Consider the following 16,493-nt stretch of genomic DNA (forward strand, 5'->3'; position numbering starts at 1 on the left):
TTCATGCACCTGGCCTACCTTTTCCTCCTATATTTTGCTACACGCACATCCACCTGCCCACCCACTTATTCTGGAGAAAGAGCAAGAGAGGTCATAAAGAGAGAAAATATTTCAAAACTGCATCTTGAATTGCAACCTACCTGCTATTTTAAGATAATTTGCACAGTCATCTTAGTATCAAAGGTGCTAAGTTCTAAAGGTTTTAAAAGGGATTGTGGAAGATTCGGGAATCTCATTTTCCCTCTCTATCATATCCTTCTCAGCAAAGCTACAGAGTCTCACCGGATTTAAAAAAAAAAAAAAAAAAAAAAAAACCACTAAAGTTCAATTTGTGGAAACTGAGGCCTTAATCCAAAACCCAAGATAAGATTGTATATGGTGTTCCATATTAAGAATGGCTTAAGAACCAAGAATTTATGCTACTGTTGGTAAAGATCAGATTCCATATATTTTACATATTAGAAGAGTGAATTAAGAGAAGGAAAAGAGGGGCAACGAGGGGACAGAAAAACTATTTGCAAAGGGCAGCAAATTCAATAAAGGAGTGATTATTGCAAAACATATGGCGCTGGTCCTAGCATTTGCCAGAGGCAAAGGTTGCTGTGCTTGTGATTTTAACCTTGTTCATCCCCCCTCTCTACTATGAGAAAAGGGTAAAAGTTGTTCCGTGTAGGAGAGTGGAACTATGAGTAGTGGGTGGCCATTATGGGAAGCAGATTTCAGTTCTGTCTGAAGGGTTGCCTAAGAAGAAAAGATTCTCACGCTCTATACATTTACGAGCAGCATAACTGCCACTTAGAGTCACAGGGGGAGATCAAGTTAGCCTTTTGGACTAAAGAGTTGATGGCAGCAGCATAAATCATTGAAATTGTCTTCCTATCCTCAGTAGTCAACAAATCTATTACACCCAAATCTTGCTTCTTCATTTTGGTTTAATCTTTTAAAATAAATTGGCAAATTTTAAGGACCTATTAATTACTGGACACAACGATAGGTTTTGTAAAGAAGAGAGAAAAACTGTTGTGCTAGAGAAATAGATTGGAGAGAAAGCTAAAGAATGGAATCATCTAGATAGAAAAGAAAGCTAAGAAAAAAATAGAAAAATCAGGACGTTTTCAGAACCCCTGGAAATCTTCCTTTCTCCCTAATAATGACCATAGGGCCTTTTTTGGGGGGCGGGGACAGACTGTCCCAACATTCTGCCTGGGTACTCCCTTGCCTGACTCATTCTCACCCAAGGGTAGGGAGGGCAAAATCAGAGTGAAGTATTCGTTGGGTTTCAGCCACACTTTTAAACTTTCATACCTCACGCACACTCTATGTGGGTTTAATAGCCAGCTTCCTCTCCATGGTAATTAATAGAATTCCACTGAAACCTCTTGTTCTCTGCTCTTCCTCCCACCTGTGGCAAGAACCAGCAAATCTTAGGTTGGCGCTGAGGCCAGATAAAGAAGGCTTATATGTGATGAAAGATGACAGTGTAATGAAGACCTGACACCTTGCTTACCATGGGATCCTTGAGTTAATTTCTCCTGGACCTGGAGAGCAGTATAATGCAAACACCCTTATCAGATCCCATAGCTCTTACTGGGCAGACAGGGACTTCAAATCTTACCCTTTCCAGGCCTGCTATGGGCCACAACCTATCCTCAGCACAGCCTTCAGGTTTTTCTAAACTACAACCTGATCCTGGTTCTTCCTTGACTGAGTTATTTCCAGGGATCCCTCTCTCCTACACACCAACTCCTTTGAACAGACTTCAAGGCCCTTTCAGATCTAGCTTTTGCCTCTTTCTCCAATCTCATTTCCCACCATCCCAGGTCTCAAACTCACAAATAAGTCAACGACACATTGTTTTATATCTCCGCCTTTCTTTGTATTTTTTCCCCCTTTTCAGTGTTTGACCACTCAAACTCATAATCATGTGGTCAATCCTGGGGTTTTCCTGAGTTAGAGCAACGAGGGGACAATTCCCCCAGGGCAGCACACAAATGAAGCCTTTAGAAACTGGTAGGCTCTTGCTCATTTTATTGTTGTCATATGCATACAACTTACCTAGGTTCCTCCAGATCATACTTTTTGTGGGGAAGTAGTAAAGCAACACCTTTTTCTAAGCCATTGTGATTGGCCTACTTTTGCCTAGAGGGAAAATAATGGAGAAAGACTTAAGGTAATGCTCTTCCTTAATGCCCCTGAGGAGGAGATCACCCTCTTCTCAAAGGTTTTAGGTACCAAAGGCCCCCACTCCATTGAAAAAATTATGCTCTTTTAGAGCATAGGGCATGAATCTGTGAGAGTTCTATGCTAATATTACCCCCTTCTTCTCAGTCTTTCTCCCCATTTCACTCCATCTTATCACCAGCATTTCCACAAAGTTTAGTGTTTCATGGTCACTGGACCTAGATTAAAGATTTAACATAAAATAATCAAATTAGTTTAAATTTTCATTCATTTGAATCTTTCCGTTAAAGTCACACATGGGTTTTTTTTTTTTTTTTTGATATATTAGAGAAAACATGTCTTTATCTAACAGACATTTCCAATAGTCTCTTTTAGGTAATATGTAAGGTGTTTTATATTACAAATTTTATAACTAGCTATTTAATAATTCTTCATCTTTGTAGAGTGCTTATTTTATTCTTGAGGCTATGTTATTACATTTGATCCTTTCCTCAGTCCAAAAGCATAGGCACAAATCCAGTCTATTCTGTCCCCTAAATATTTCTTAGATTTTCCCTTTCCCTCTGTCTCTGCCTTGGTGCAGCCTTCATCAAACCTTACCTGGACTTTTATATTAGCATTTTAACCAGCAAAACAGCTGGAATCCTGTTTTGCTTTATCTTTCCCTCCACCATTCCCCTCCAAGGTTCATTCCCAACTGTTCCAGACTATTCTAAATTACAACCCATTCCCACCTAGAGGGTATTATGCTGAGTGAAATAAGTCAAAGACAAATACTACACAATTTCACTTATATGTGGAATATAAATAACAAAATAAACTAACAAACAAAACAGAAACAGACATGGATACCAGGAACAAACTGATGGTTGCCTGATGGGAGGAGGATAAAAAAGGGGAAGGAATTAAGAAGTACTAATTGGTAGTTACAAAATAGTCACTGGGATGTAAAGTACAGCATAGGGAATGTAGTTAATAATATTGTAATAACTAAATATAATGCCAGGTGGGTTTTAGACTAATTGCAGGGAATCACTTCGTAAATTATATAAAAGTCCAACCACTATGCTGTACACCTGAAACTAATATAAAATATTGAATGTCAATTATCAGTAAAAAATAAGAATATAAAAAATAAAACCACAAAAAATAATTACAACCCAATCCCGTTACCTCTGTGATTTAATTACTTTAGTTACTTTGAACTACATAAAATCCAAACTCCTTTGCATAGTACACAAGGCTCTCCAAAATCTGCTGTTTGCCTTTCTTTCCAATCTCATTTTTAACCGTCCAGATCTGAAATTTTTGCAGCTGGCTAAAGATACAATACTTTTTTATATATTGATGCCTTTATATATCTTTTCCTCCCTAGAATGCCCTTTTGATCTTTATCTACTTGGTGACACTTATTTGTCCTCTGAGAAACAGATCTAGTGTCTTCGGTTCTATAGAGCAGTTGTTCCCTACCACCCAAATGCAGAATTGATCATTCCCTGCTCTAGTTCACAACTTAACCCTATACTTATTTCTACAACAGCACTTATTGCACTGTTTTGCAATATTTTCATTATGTCACTGGCTTCCCTAGTAAGCTATGAACTCCACAAGAAGGAAAAATTCATTATATTAATTGTTATATGATCACTGTTTACACAGTGTGTTGTTTTAATATATTAATCATTGCTAAATAAGTGAGTGAATGAATGGATGAATGAATTACGGAGGTGAGGAGAAAGAATAATACAGCTCTGTTAAAATTCTGTTAATATTATTCTCATTTAACAGGAGAAGAAATTGGGCTAATTTGTCCTAAAAACTGAAAGCACTTAAAAAGCTTAGACTAGTGGCTATACTACAAAGTAAAAGGCAACACAGAATACTACTGAAGCTCAGAAATTAATTTGCAATTGAGAAGATATGAGAACTGACACTATCTACAACCTTAAACATAAGTAGGAATGCAGCAGGAATGAAGAGAGTCACATTAAAATTTTTCTGGAATAAAGGCATAATAAATACAAAACATGAGAATAAGGAGGAAAGGCTATTCCATAAGAAACAACATGGGCAAAGACACAGAGTTGGTAGGTACTGAGGGAAAATCGAGTAGGTCAGATGGCTAGTTAATGGCAGTAGCATGGGAAGTAAGTCTGTAAAGTAAGATCAGGCTCAATCAGGCAGGGCCTTGATATTTTGACTCTGCAAAGGGAAGACATTGGGATCAGAAAATCCCTTTATTTAAAAAAAAAAAAAAAAAAATTTAAATAAGAATAAAAATAAAAACCTCTTTATGAAAGAGATTAGAGCAATAAGAAATGGGAACTCCTCAGGCCGGATTGCTCATGTTCTCAGTTCATGTTTTACCGCAATTTATGTTCCTCAGCTGGGTCATCTGCCTCACTTGTCTTCCAATGACTTTCAGCTCTTTCAAAAAATCAATTCCACTCTGAGGAGCAAAACTTAACACTCTTGAAGGTATTAAAAAACAAAAGTTTCCAAAATAGTGAAATCTCAAAAGCTTAAAAATGTCAATAATGTGGAAATATGCTTTCATTTTTAAGATAATAGGCTACATTTGGATATATAAATTCCAATGTTGTCAAAAAGAAAGTCGTATTACTTTAGAGTCAATAACAGGTATGCATAAAGTGTGTATGAATCTGTGTGGAAAGGCATATATATGTCAGATAGAATTAAGAGAATAAAAGAGTGGAAAAACAATGCATTGAGTGCTAAAGTTTTCGTAGCTCTCCATTAGCAACCATAGGCTCTTATTCTTCAAATAAAAGAGTGCCTATCATTCAGTCACCAACCAAAAGCAAGGTAATGATTTAACTTACAAAAGAATTGTGAAGCACGACAGCACCTGCCTTTTCCCAAATTACACCCCCAGCCCAATTCTATTAATATAAAAAAATGAATTTCAATTGCAACAAATAGTATAGGGAAGACATAAAAATTTTATAAAAATAATATTATGTTTATTATTATTATTATTATTATTATTATTAATATCTGGGTTTCTTCTGTGACAAAAAAGAAAATTATTTACCAATCTTTCAAGAACATTGTGGAATTTAAGTAATTTTGTAGCTAAAGCTACAGTTCCATTAGGTTCAGCCAGAATGTTCAATGTTCTTTCTTTAGAATTAAGTAAAATCAGCGGCATAAAACTGCCACAAATACTTTAAATAGCCCTTTATTACTCAAAATTTGTCTACAACCATAACATGGAACTAGCAGAATAGCCTTTGTTTTTTCAACAATTTTTTTTCACTAGCAGTTCAGCAAGATTTTAGAAGAGCCTTCAGGGAATCTCACTAGCAGGACTGTATTTCAGTCTCAATTATTCAAATCATGTTTCTTTTAGTAACCCAAATGTTCTCTTTTTTATATAAATGATATATTTCCTTCTTCTTTTTTTGATACTCAGCAGTTTCCTAACCACTAAGACATTTTTTCTTTTCCGACAATCCCTAACATAGGCATAAACGAAGCCATGCAAGAGACTTCATAAAGTAGTGTCCTAATTAAAGCAATGCCTAGAATCAAGACTTTTAAAATGTAAATTACAGGATGCAGTGATCAATACAAGGTTTTTCTCTGCAAAGGAGACAATCTTGTATGATAGATAAAGTGGATAATTAATAAAAGATAAGATGAACCACATCATGATCTGATATTATTTGCTTTGCCACCTCTCCCAACCTCAATTTTTCACTCTCAGATTTGAGATAACCTACTATACAGGATTATTAGGATGAATAAACCAAGCCATGTCTGTGAAATCAGTTTGTAAAAATGTTTTTATAAGTGTGTTATCACTATGATGAGAAGTTACCAACTCTGGATACACTTCCCATGATATATACATAGGGCAGGAGGTTGGGGGTTGGAGCAAGCAGTGGGGAGGCACCAGCCAAGTCGGTGAAAGGACTGAGGCCAGAAGGAAAACAGTGACAATTAAACTTTGGGAGAAAGTGCTAGGGAGACGATAATATTGGCCTACCACGGAGTAGTGTGAAAGAAACAAAGTAAAATGTAATTAGGAAAAATTAATTCGCAGAAAACATCAAGATTTGTATCTGCATGTTTTAGATGAACTTAACCTTCGGGGAGTGTTTGCCAGAGATGTAAGCATTGTCATTGGAGCTTGGCCATTTTAGGACAATGTCAAATAAGATATTTTTTTGCCCTCTCATGCATTTGCCAAAATACAGGCAGGATTCTGTCTACAAAGAGAGGTACCTCAGGTCGTTTGCTTTTAACAGGCTCACCTTTACCTATGCCTCCAAATTATATTTGTTTTTCCTTCTCAGTGTCCCCTGTTAAATATAATCTCATGCCTAGCCTACTTAGGAGGAATGCAATCAATAGTGGAGAGTCATCATAAAAATGCTATTTACCCAGGCAAAAATATACAATTTATTATTCCTATTATATGCCAGATATTTTTGCACATGTATTGTTATTCAATCCATGTAAGTTATAGGTGATAACAGATTAAATGATATTCTTAAAGTCAAACAGCTAGGAAATTATCACTCTACTTCTGGGCTTGGTGACAGCAGGTTAATCTTGAGAGAGACAAAGAGCAGGTAGATGTCCTCACCCACCCCCTTTACATTTGAACTTTAGTGACTTATTAGGTAAAAGCAGCACTGAATTATCTTATTCTATCAAAATAAAGCCAGACAACCACTTACAATAGAGACATAAAGATTATTCCATAGGGTGGGACCCACTACCTCTAAAGTTCCTTCTTCCTTTATTCTATAAGTCCTTGATTTTTAGTGCCCTTTTCTAATTTTCCGACCTAAAAATAATTATGTCTCATTATATTCAGAATAATACAATTTCTACTACTGTCCTCACCCCCAGAAACAGGGATATAGGAGATAAAAAAAATTGCTTGTCAGTTTTGCAGAAACTTTTTATTTACAAAGAAACCACGGCAATTCCTTGTCCTTGTAACAAGTGACATTTGGGCTACTGAGACACGCTGAAACATATCTGCAGTCTGCCACAAGTTTTGGGTGCGCTGCTCCCATTCTCTAAATCTCCCAAGGCCAAAAAACACCTGGAAAATGGTTCCTTAAATGGTCTCTCTAAATGTCATGCTTCTCAAGAATATTATGTAAGTTATTTATTATTCAATGAAACTTCAGTGAAAATCCTTAGCTACCACCATGCCTTCACTCCTCCATTAGACACCCTTAATTCCAGAGTTTATATAGCAGAAAGATGATATAAACATTGAAATCGAACCTACCTTTTGGAGACCTTCGCTGAGCCTGGAGAACTCAATCAATCTTTTGGAATTCAACTCATAGCAGAAAGCAGGTTAAAAGAGAATATGTCCACATATCTGTTCGCCTCTTCAAGCAGCTGTCCATCTTTTATCTCTGTTCTCCCCCTGGTCCATTTGTACTACTACCATGTCAAACATGTCCAAACTTTAGGTTGGCACTACCCTTATAACCAGAGGTAAGTCATAGCAGGAGGGTGCAATGGTGCAAACTCAATTCACTCCACGATGCATCAGTGGTATGGTAGTGATTCACAGTACAGCAGTGGTGCTCCACAAACTCAATTCCATGGAATGCTTATCCCAGTAGAACTGAAGGGTAGCTTTCCCGGCTCACTCCTGATCCTTCTCAGCCTGACTCCTTCTTGAGTGCCACCTTTGCCTTCCGCTCATGAGCGTTTTCCACAAGACCAAATAGACTTCCAGACATTACAAATAGATGAGGTTTGGGACAGAAAATCTCAGTTTTTAAAACTTGTTTTTATAAAAGTGGATCGGTCTGTCAACAAACTCTGAATGCCCAGAGCTCCTTTCAGAATGATCACATTGCCCTGTCCAGCTCCAACAACCCAAGAAAAGAGTTTTCCTTCTTTGTGCATCAGAACCATCTGGAGAGATTAGTAAAAATATAGTTTCCCAGGGTCCAACTCAAGCCTACTGAACCAGTATCTCCAGGGGTAGAAACCAGGGATATCTGTTTTAACCAGCTACTTAGTTGATACTAGTGAAAATGCAAATCTGAGAAAGACTGCTGTGGCCTAAATTGGTAATATGAAAATTTGAAATCATGGTGCTAAGCACTTTCTTTAAAATTTGGATCTTTCTTGTAGTATATTATTATCTTAAGCGATAACTATTTCTTTTCCAGAAAGCTCCAAGCTTACTACACTTTGAGGAGGGAGATTTTCATCCAGGCCCTAACCTTGGTCACAATGAAATGAAGCTATGGAATATTTCCTCCCTTTTTCCACAATCTCTCACTCTCAAGCAAGAGCTAGCTAGTTATATATGTGGTTGCTTTATTAATAAGAATCATATCCTATATCAATGTTTGTTTTTTACAATGAAATGACATGATTAGTTGGACAGAGTATTTTTAGAAGATTTAATGTCTTCGCTTTCACAAAGAAAGACTAAATTTCCACCTCCATGGCAAATATCTTGAACCCAAACATCTTGGGAGTAAGATTCCTAGGGTGAAAGTTTATAAAGTTAATATGACACTGAATACCACAGAAGAAGAGCTGACAGTGTGACCTGTAGCCAGTCTAGACCTGATTATACAGTGATAGCTTTGACTTTACCCTGAGCCCCAATGGAGAGGAAGTTCAAAGCCAGTTAGCCACTAATGAGAAATGCATGTTTGCTTTCGACATCTCGTTTTTCCCTTTTTTACTTCCACAGTTGCAACTTGAGTTTCTATACGCAAGCAGATAGCCATGGGTAAGCCCTGTTGAAATAATGCCAACTTACCAAGTCACACAGAGATAGATGAATAGTGACCAATAGAAGGCTAGAGAGAACTCCAAGTGATCACATAAAATAGGATCGTCAGCTTCTCGTGAAATTACAGAATATTTGATCAAAAATTTTCCAAAACATAAAAAAATAGATAAATTTAAAACATATTAATGAAAATTATTAAACAGCAATGGTAATAATACAGTAAAAACTTTGTTCATTGATGTATTCAACTAATGTTTTTATATGGCAGGCACTATGCTAGGCACTGAGAATTCAAAAGTGAATAAAAGACAGATTTGACCTCAAAGAACTTTGTTTCTAATAAGTAAAAGACAAAAATTATTTAGGTATTCAGTAAGGAATTATTGGCATTGTGACAGGTAGGCAGACAGGTGACTGTGGGGACAAAATTGGAAATAATCAATCTTTGGGAAGAAAGCAGGAGACAGCCTGTGTTGAGTCTTCAGTCATGAGTAGATGTCCACTGAGCAGATAAAGTGAGAAAAGGCTTTCAGGGTAGCATGAAGACAAGAACATATGGCATATTTGGAAAATATCAAATAATTTGAGACAAATAGAACATTCTAGAGTGCAAGGAATAAGACCTAAAAAGGATGATTCTGAAGAAGTAAGCTCATGAAGAGCTATGAAAACATTTTTAGGTTTCTGTAAGAGTATGCCAAATGGTTATAAAAAAAATTGGATTGGTGAGAAAAATGAGATTAGAAAAAAATAATTAGAAAGCAATGGAGGATAGAGCTGCCTATCTACTAGAGGTATATACAGGCATTCCATGATGAGTGGGATGGGCTTTAACATATTCCAGAAAAAAATAAGGGGAAAGAAACAAGAATGACAAAATGTTTAAAATTGATGAAGTGAAGTAAACTCGTATTTATATGGACAAATAATTTCCAACAAAAATGCCAAAAATATACAGTGGAGAAAGGAAAGCCTCTTCAATAAATGGTGCTGGGAAAATTGGAAGGCCACTTGCAAAAGAATGAAACTAGACTGTTGTCAATCATCACACATGAAAATTAACTCAAAATGGATTAAGGATCTGAATATAAGACCTGAAACAATAAATTGCATAGAAGAAAACACAGGAACTAAACTCAAGGACTTTGGACTTAAAGAGGATTTTATGAATTTGACCTCAAAAGCAAGGGAAGTAAGAGCAAAAATAAATGAATATGACTACATCAAATTAAAAAGCTTATGCTCAGCAAAAGAAATCATCAACAAGGTAAAGAGACAACCATCTGAATGGGAAAATGTATTTGCAAGCAATGCCTCCGATAAGGGCTTAATATCCAAAATATACAAAGAACTCAGTAAGAACAAAAGAACTCAATGAGAACAAAAGAACAAATGATCTAATCAAAAAATGGGCAGAGGACCTGAACAGACACTTCTCCCTAGAGGACATACAAATGGCCAACAAGTATATGAAAAGATGCTCAACATCTCTAGCTATCAGGGAAATGCAAATCAAAACCATAATGAGATACCATCTCACATCTGTTAGAATAGCTATAATCAACTGAACAAGTAATAACAAATGTTGGAGAGGATGCAGAGAAAAAGGAATCCTCATACACTGCTGGTGGGACTGCAAATTGGTACAGCCACTATAAAAAACAGTATGGTGGTTCCTAAAAAAAATTAAGAATTGATCTACCATATGATCCAGCAATCCTTCTACTATTTACCCCACAGACTTGAAAACCCATATCCGAAAAGATATTTGCACACTGATGCTCATAGCAGCACTATTCACAGTGGCCAGGACATGGAAGCAACTAACATGTCCTACAATAGATGATTGGCTAAAGAAGCTGTGGTACATATATACAATGGAATATTACTCAGCCATAAGAAGAGATGAAATACTGCCATTTGCAACGACATGGATGGACCTTGAGATAACCATGCTAAGCGAAATAAGCCAGACTGAAAAAGTTGAAAATCACATGATATCACTTATATGTGAGATATAAACCTAAAAACAACAAATGAACAGGACAAACAGAGACTCATGGACATGGACAATAGACTAGTGGTTACCAGAGGGTAAGGGATGGGGGAGGAGGGAAGAGATAGATAGGGTAAAGGGGGTCAAATATGAAGGAATTGGGGGAGGGTGAAGTGGATAAAGGGGATCAAATATATGGTAGCTGAAGGAAACTCGACTCTGGGTGGTAATCACATGATAGAATATATAAATGTCAAATTATAATGTACACCTGAAAATTATATAATTGTATTAATTAATGTTACCCTAATAAACTTAAAAAAATCAAATAAAACTAATAAAGCTTCATGATAGGTACAAGGGGGTTCAAATATACTATTCTCCCTACTTTGTGTGTGTTGGAATGAGTTTGTTTGTTTGTTTGTTTGTTTGTTTGTTTGTCTATTGTGGTAAACCAGGAGTGAAGTCTTAAAAACCTGGACATGGGTGGTGGCAGGGAATATTTTTTTAAAAGGACTAATTCAACAGATATTTTGGCCTTGATAACAGATTTAATATAACAACTTCTGCTGAGGAAAGAAACAAAAGTGACTCTTTTATATAGCCTTGGAAATAGAGTAGTGCTGTAAAAAGGAACCTATACGTTGTCTATACATTCCTGAACTTTAAATAAAGTACTTCATTGATCTGTATAATTGAAGTGTATATGGAAATTGATAATCTGTGTAAGTTAAATTTCTGTGTATAAATCTTGTTCTCTGTCAACTGTACCACATGAAAAGAACTGGATGGATTTTCATCAAATATGGAGGGTCTGTTTGGGAAAATCTTCCTATCAAAATATAGCCTTATTTGGTCTATACAAAAATCATTTTGTGGGGCCAAGAGGTGACTCTTTTATTTTAAGAAATGTTAATTTTTTTTAAGTTTTCTACAATTCAAGACCAGAAATTTACCTTTGTAAACAATTTCTCAAGAATCTTTTTGGTAGAAGCACCCAAAAGGTCCAAATGTTTGTTTTCCCAAGTAATATATTTTAAATGTTCTTGAGATAGACATAAGATGTTACACCAGACAAAACTGCTCCCTTGAAGATGAAAGATCTTTATTTCCATATCTGCAAGACCCTCAAAAGAAGAATTTTTTAAAAAAAGTTAAATGTCATTCTAGAAGACATACTTCTCGGGAGAAAAAATGGAGAGATGGGCTTTTAAAGGGTGAATGAAAGTGATACCTAATGTGAAAAAAAAAGAAAAAAAAAACATTTGGAGCCAATTTACAAAGACACTATCTTAGTGGGCACGCTCCCACTGAGTCAAATGTTCAGACTAAGAAAACTTAGGCTCCTAAAGAGAGGAGCAGTTCATGTTCAGAGCGGCCGACACCTGAGGCTTCCATGAGGGACACTCAGGAGGTACTCCGCACTTTTGTACAATTACTTGAAACAAAAGTTCTGCATTTGGCTACAGATACAGAAAAAAGGCCACATGGATTAAAATACCACAAACTGAGAAAATAAACAGTGATTTCAAACTTAAGCTTTAAGTCAATTAAGCTAGGAAAGCTAGTATTATTTCGCAATCTGTGTTCCTATTGTCAAGCCCAAAGGTACTAATCTGTTCTAACACGAAACAAGTGCCAGATCCAAACACAGAGCTACTAAAATCTTCATTTTCATTCTCAAATTAATAGCCAGAATCTTGTCTTAAACAATAATATCTAGACCTAAATCAATATATTTCAATGCAGTTTTGCAAAGTGGATCAATATTTATTGTCTGAAACCATGGATTTCCTTGAGTCAACCCTTCACTTTCAAACATCTACAGTTTCCAGTAAGTGCATACTCTGGTGTTATCATTACAAGGTCAGATGGTCTAAATATTTAATTTGTAATCATGTTGCTTCCAACATGGGTATCCCTAGATAGTGTGATCCAAGGTGAAGAGTAACGGGTTTATTCATGTGTACCAGAGAACAGAATACTAATGATTATCAAAGAAACTCAGCTATAAGTTTCCAATAATTAAATCTCTTTTAATCATTAAAATAATTTTGAAATTATAGCTCGATAATTATGTTATTGTTTCTACTAAAGTTTTCAATGCTAAATGAGTCTCCTGGTCAATGCCAAATATAGCTAATAAATAACACAGCTAATAAATGAAATGGAGATGATGTATCATACATTAAATCAATAATTATATATAAAAGATGTTCATAGAGTCTAAAGACAAACTATAGGATTGCTCAAAAAGAAGTGTTCATCTTACTTGCTTTGTAAGAGAAATACTGAATACAGAAAAGATTGTGAAGTCTCTTTCCCTGGTGTAGTGGGCTAAATGGTAAGCCCCAATAGAATAATGTCCATATCCTAATCCTAAAAACCTGTGAATGTTACCTTATTTGGAAAAAGAGTCTTTACATATGTAATTAAGAATCTCTAGATAAGATCATCCTAGATTACCTGTGTGGGCCTTAAATCCAATGACAAGTGTCCTTATGAGACACACAGAGGAGAGGTGCATAGAAAAAAGAATAAGGCTATGTGAAGATGAGGCAGAGATTGGATTATACTACCACAAGCCAAGGAACGCATGGAGCTGCCAGAAACTGAAATAGGCAAAGACAGAGCCTTTGGAGGGCGCCCATTCCTGCCAAATCTTGATTTCAGAATTCTGGCCTTTGGAACTGCAAGAGAATAAATTCCTCTTGTTTTAAGCCTCCCACTTTGTGGTAATTTGTTACATAGTCCTAGGAAACTAATATAGCTGAGTATTAAAAACCAGAATGACCTTAAAAAAGTGTTTTCTGAAAGCAAAAGAAAACAAAACAAATAATCTCCTGATCTCTCCTTTAAAGCTAGGTTCTATAACACGGAATCCAATATTCCTGGCTCATAGTAGGCATTCATCAGTTTGCTACCTCATCCCCATTCTGGGGCATTCCTGAAATCCATTCTGTTACCACTATGTGGCTACTGCCCAGCCACAGCTACCCTCCAAAGTCTGCATTTCTTAATTAATTTAGACTAAAACTATGCACTAGAATCATCTTCACATAATACCTGCTAAGAACTCTGAAAACCCTAAAACTTCTGATCCAGGAAGTCTGGGGTGAAGCCAAGGCATTTGTACATTTAATAAGCTTCATAAAAAATGCTGATGTCTTTTAAAACCTTGAACCTAGGGCATTCAGCAGCTGGATTTACTGTCTGGCTGCTCTTATTCCAAAACCCACTTGGGCTAACAGGCAAGGGGAATAGTGTGGTGGGGGGAGCAGGGAACATGAGGCTGGAGGACAAAAATACCCATAAGAAAGCTAGACACACTTTGAGAACAATCTCCACTCTTATTCTCCTCAAAATGTGCTATCCGTGCAGTTTCTGGGTCTACACAGACTCCAAAGGTGAAGAGAGGGGGCTAAGAAAACATAGTGAAAAGAGACTTGGTGTATAGCTGAAGGATAAAAGTATTTTTGGAATTATAAATTCCACATGGTAAAACTTTTATACACTGAAGTATAAAATATGCTGAGAAAATATAAATTTAAAAGGGAGCCATAAAATTAAATTCAATTTAATAAGTATTTACTGAATGTCTACTCCACATCAGAGTAGACATTCAGTAAATGATGTCTTCATCATCAGAGGCGCAGGGCCTCTGATGATGAAGACAACCATCCCTTCCCTCCACTCAAGGACAAATATGGGGCACTAGCAGAAAAAGCAAAACCCAGTCATCTGGTTATAACTAATCTAAAAACTTGTACCCAGGCCTGATCTCAGAGGGACCATTGAGAACTTAGCCAATGGCTGAGTTGCTTTCTCCCTGAGGTCATGTTCAGTACAGAACTGATATTATCAGAAAATGGAAGTCAGTGGTACTGAGTGTAAGAAATTGACATTTATTAAATGTTAGAGGAGTTGGTGGAAATTCTCCATTCCTAATTAAGTAAAAATATAGAAAGGATATTAAATGTTACTGATTTGATTAACAAATAAAGCTGGAAGATTTGGTCTCTGACACAGCAGGAAATTCCTTAGTGAAATACCAACTACAGTCAGTCCTTTGCAAAGAGGGACTACCTGATTTTTATTTTTTTTTAATTAGTTATTTTTTATGCCATTGGTTAATGAAATCCAATGTTTCAGCTGTACACTTTAACGGTAAAGTATACATATATTTACAGTGTCACCCCCCCAGAGTAAGATTTCTTTGTCACCATATATTTGACCCCCTTTACCCCATCTACTTTCCCACCCTCCCCTGCCTGATTTTTAAGAGTGCAACTGTGCCCGCTTTCATGAATACATCATCGATGTCACTGTTAAATTATATGGCTGAATTAAGTTCAAAATGATAATAGTCATTTAGTTCATTAGTACTTCATAATATAACTCTGGCTTGAAACACCACTTCCCCCCAGAACCAGTGATCCCAACCAGGATTGGTACACATTCATTCACTCATTATACAATTAATATTTATGAGCTCCTACTATGTGCCAGACATCGTGTTAGGCACTGAGGTTGCAGCAATGAACACATAGTCATGGCTTCTGTGGGGCTCATTCTTTAAAACATATTCCGTCAAGTACCACCTCCAATACCCCTGCGGAAGATATCACTAATTAGTCACAGCATCCTTTCCTGCAGTCTCTAGACTGCTTGAGGATCTTTCTCAGTATGCTACTCATAAGATTATCAACAGTCAGAGGTAAAACACAACATGAAATTTACTGGCCTTCCAGGTGCTAACCAAACTACACTGAATAACCTGTGGTTCTCCTCAAAATTCTATTGCCTTGGTTCATGTCATTTACCATTTCTTTCACCTCCCTCTACTCCCCTTCTATGAATGTCCAAACCAGCGTTTCTGAAGATACAGCTCAAATGCTCTGCCTTGAAGTTCTCTAGTTCTCCCCATATAAATTCCTTTTCTGAATCTACTCCTTCCCCCTTTTATGGTACTAATAAAGTACGTACTTCCACACATGCATCTTAAGGATAAGAAATATGCCTTTTAAGTCTGAATGCCTCATATTATCTATCATATAGCTTTGCGCATACACAAAAATCACATGCTTGCTAAAAGCACTGATTCAGGTAATCATGAGAGAACTTAGGTTGATTGAGAGGACATATAAGCTCACATGGGGAAAAGCTCATTGTACATCTAAGTTCAATAAAGGTATATCATTTCTACTGTTCTGGTTATCAGGTTGCATTTACAGTGCAAATTACTCTTAAAATTGCATTTATATAAAAGAGAAAAAATTAGATTTGATCTACAGAAATGGTACTGTGGTAGATTCTTAACCCACGAGTCATGGACTCCTGGCGGCTATGATGCCAGATATTGTATGTGGCATTTGTGTATCTATGCATGGGTACATTTTTCCAGGAAAAGGATTTACCAGATTCTCAAAAGAGATTATAAGAACTAAAATATGCAGTAACTGACTGATGCTGACAAAGACGTTAATGTATTTGTTCTCACATGTCAAAATGGAATGCTGGCAAAGGGAAGGACCCCATTTATAGCTATTTCCAGTTTTA

This window comes from Rousettus aegyptiacus, unplaced genomic scaffold (assembly GCF_014176215.1).
Source record: "Rousettus aegyptiacus isolate mRouAeg1 unplaced genomic scaffold, mRouAeg1.p scaffold_m13_p_4, whole genome shotgun sequence".
NCBI lineage: Eukaryota > Metazoa > Chordata > Mammalia > Chiroptera > Pteropodidae > Rousettus > Rousettus aegyptiacus.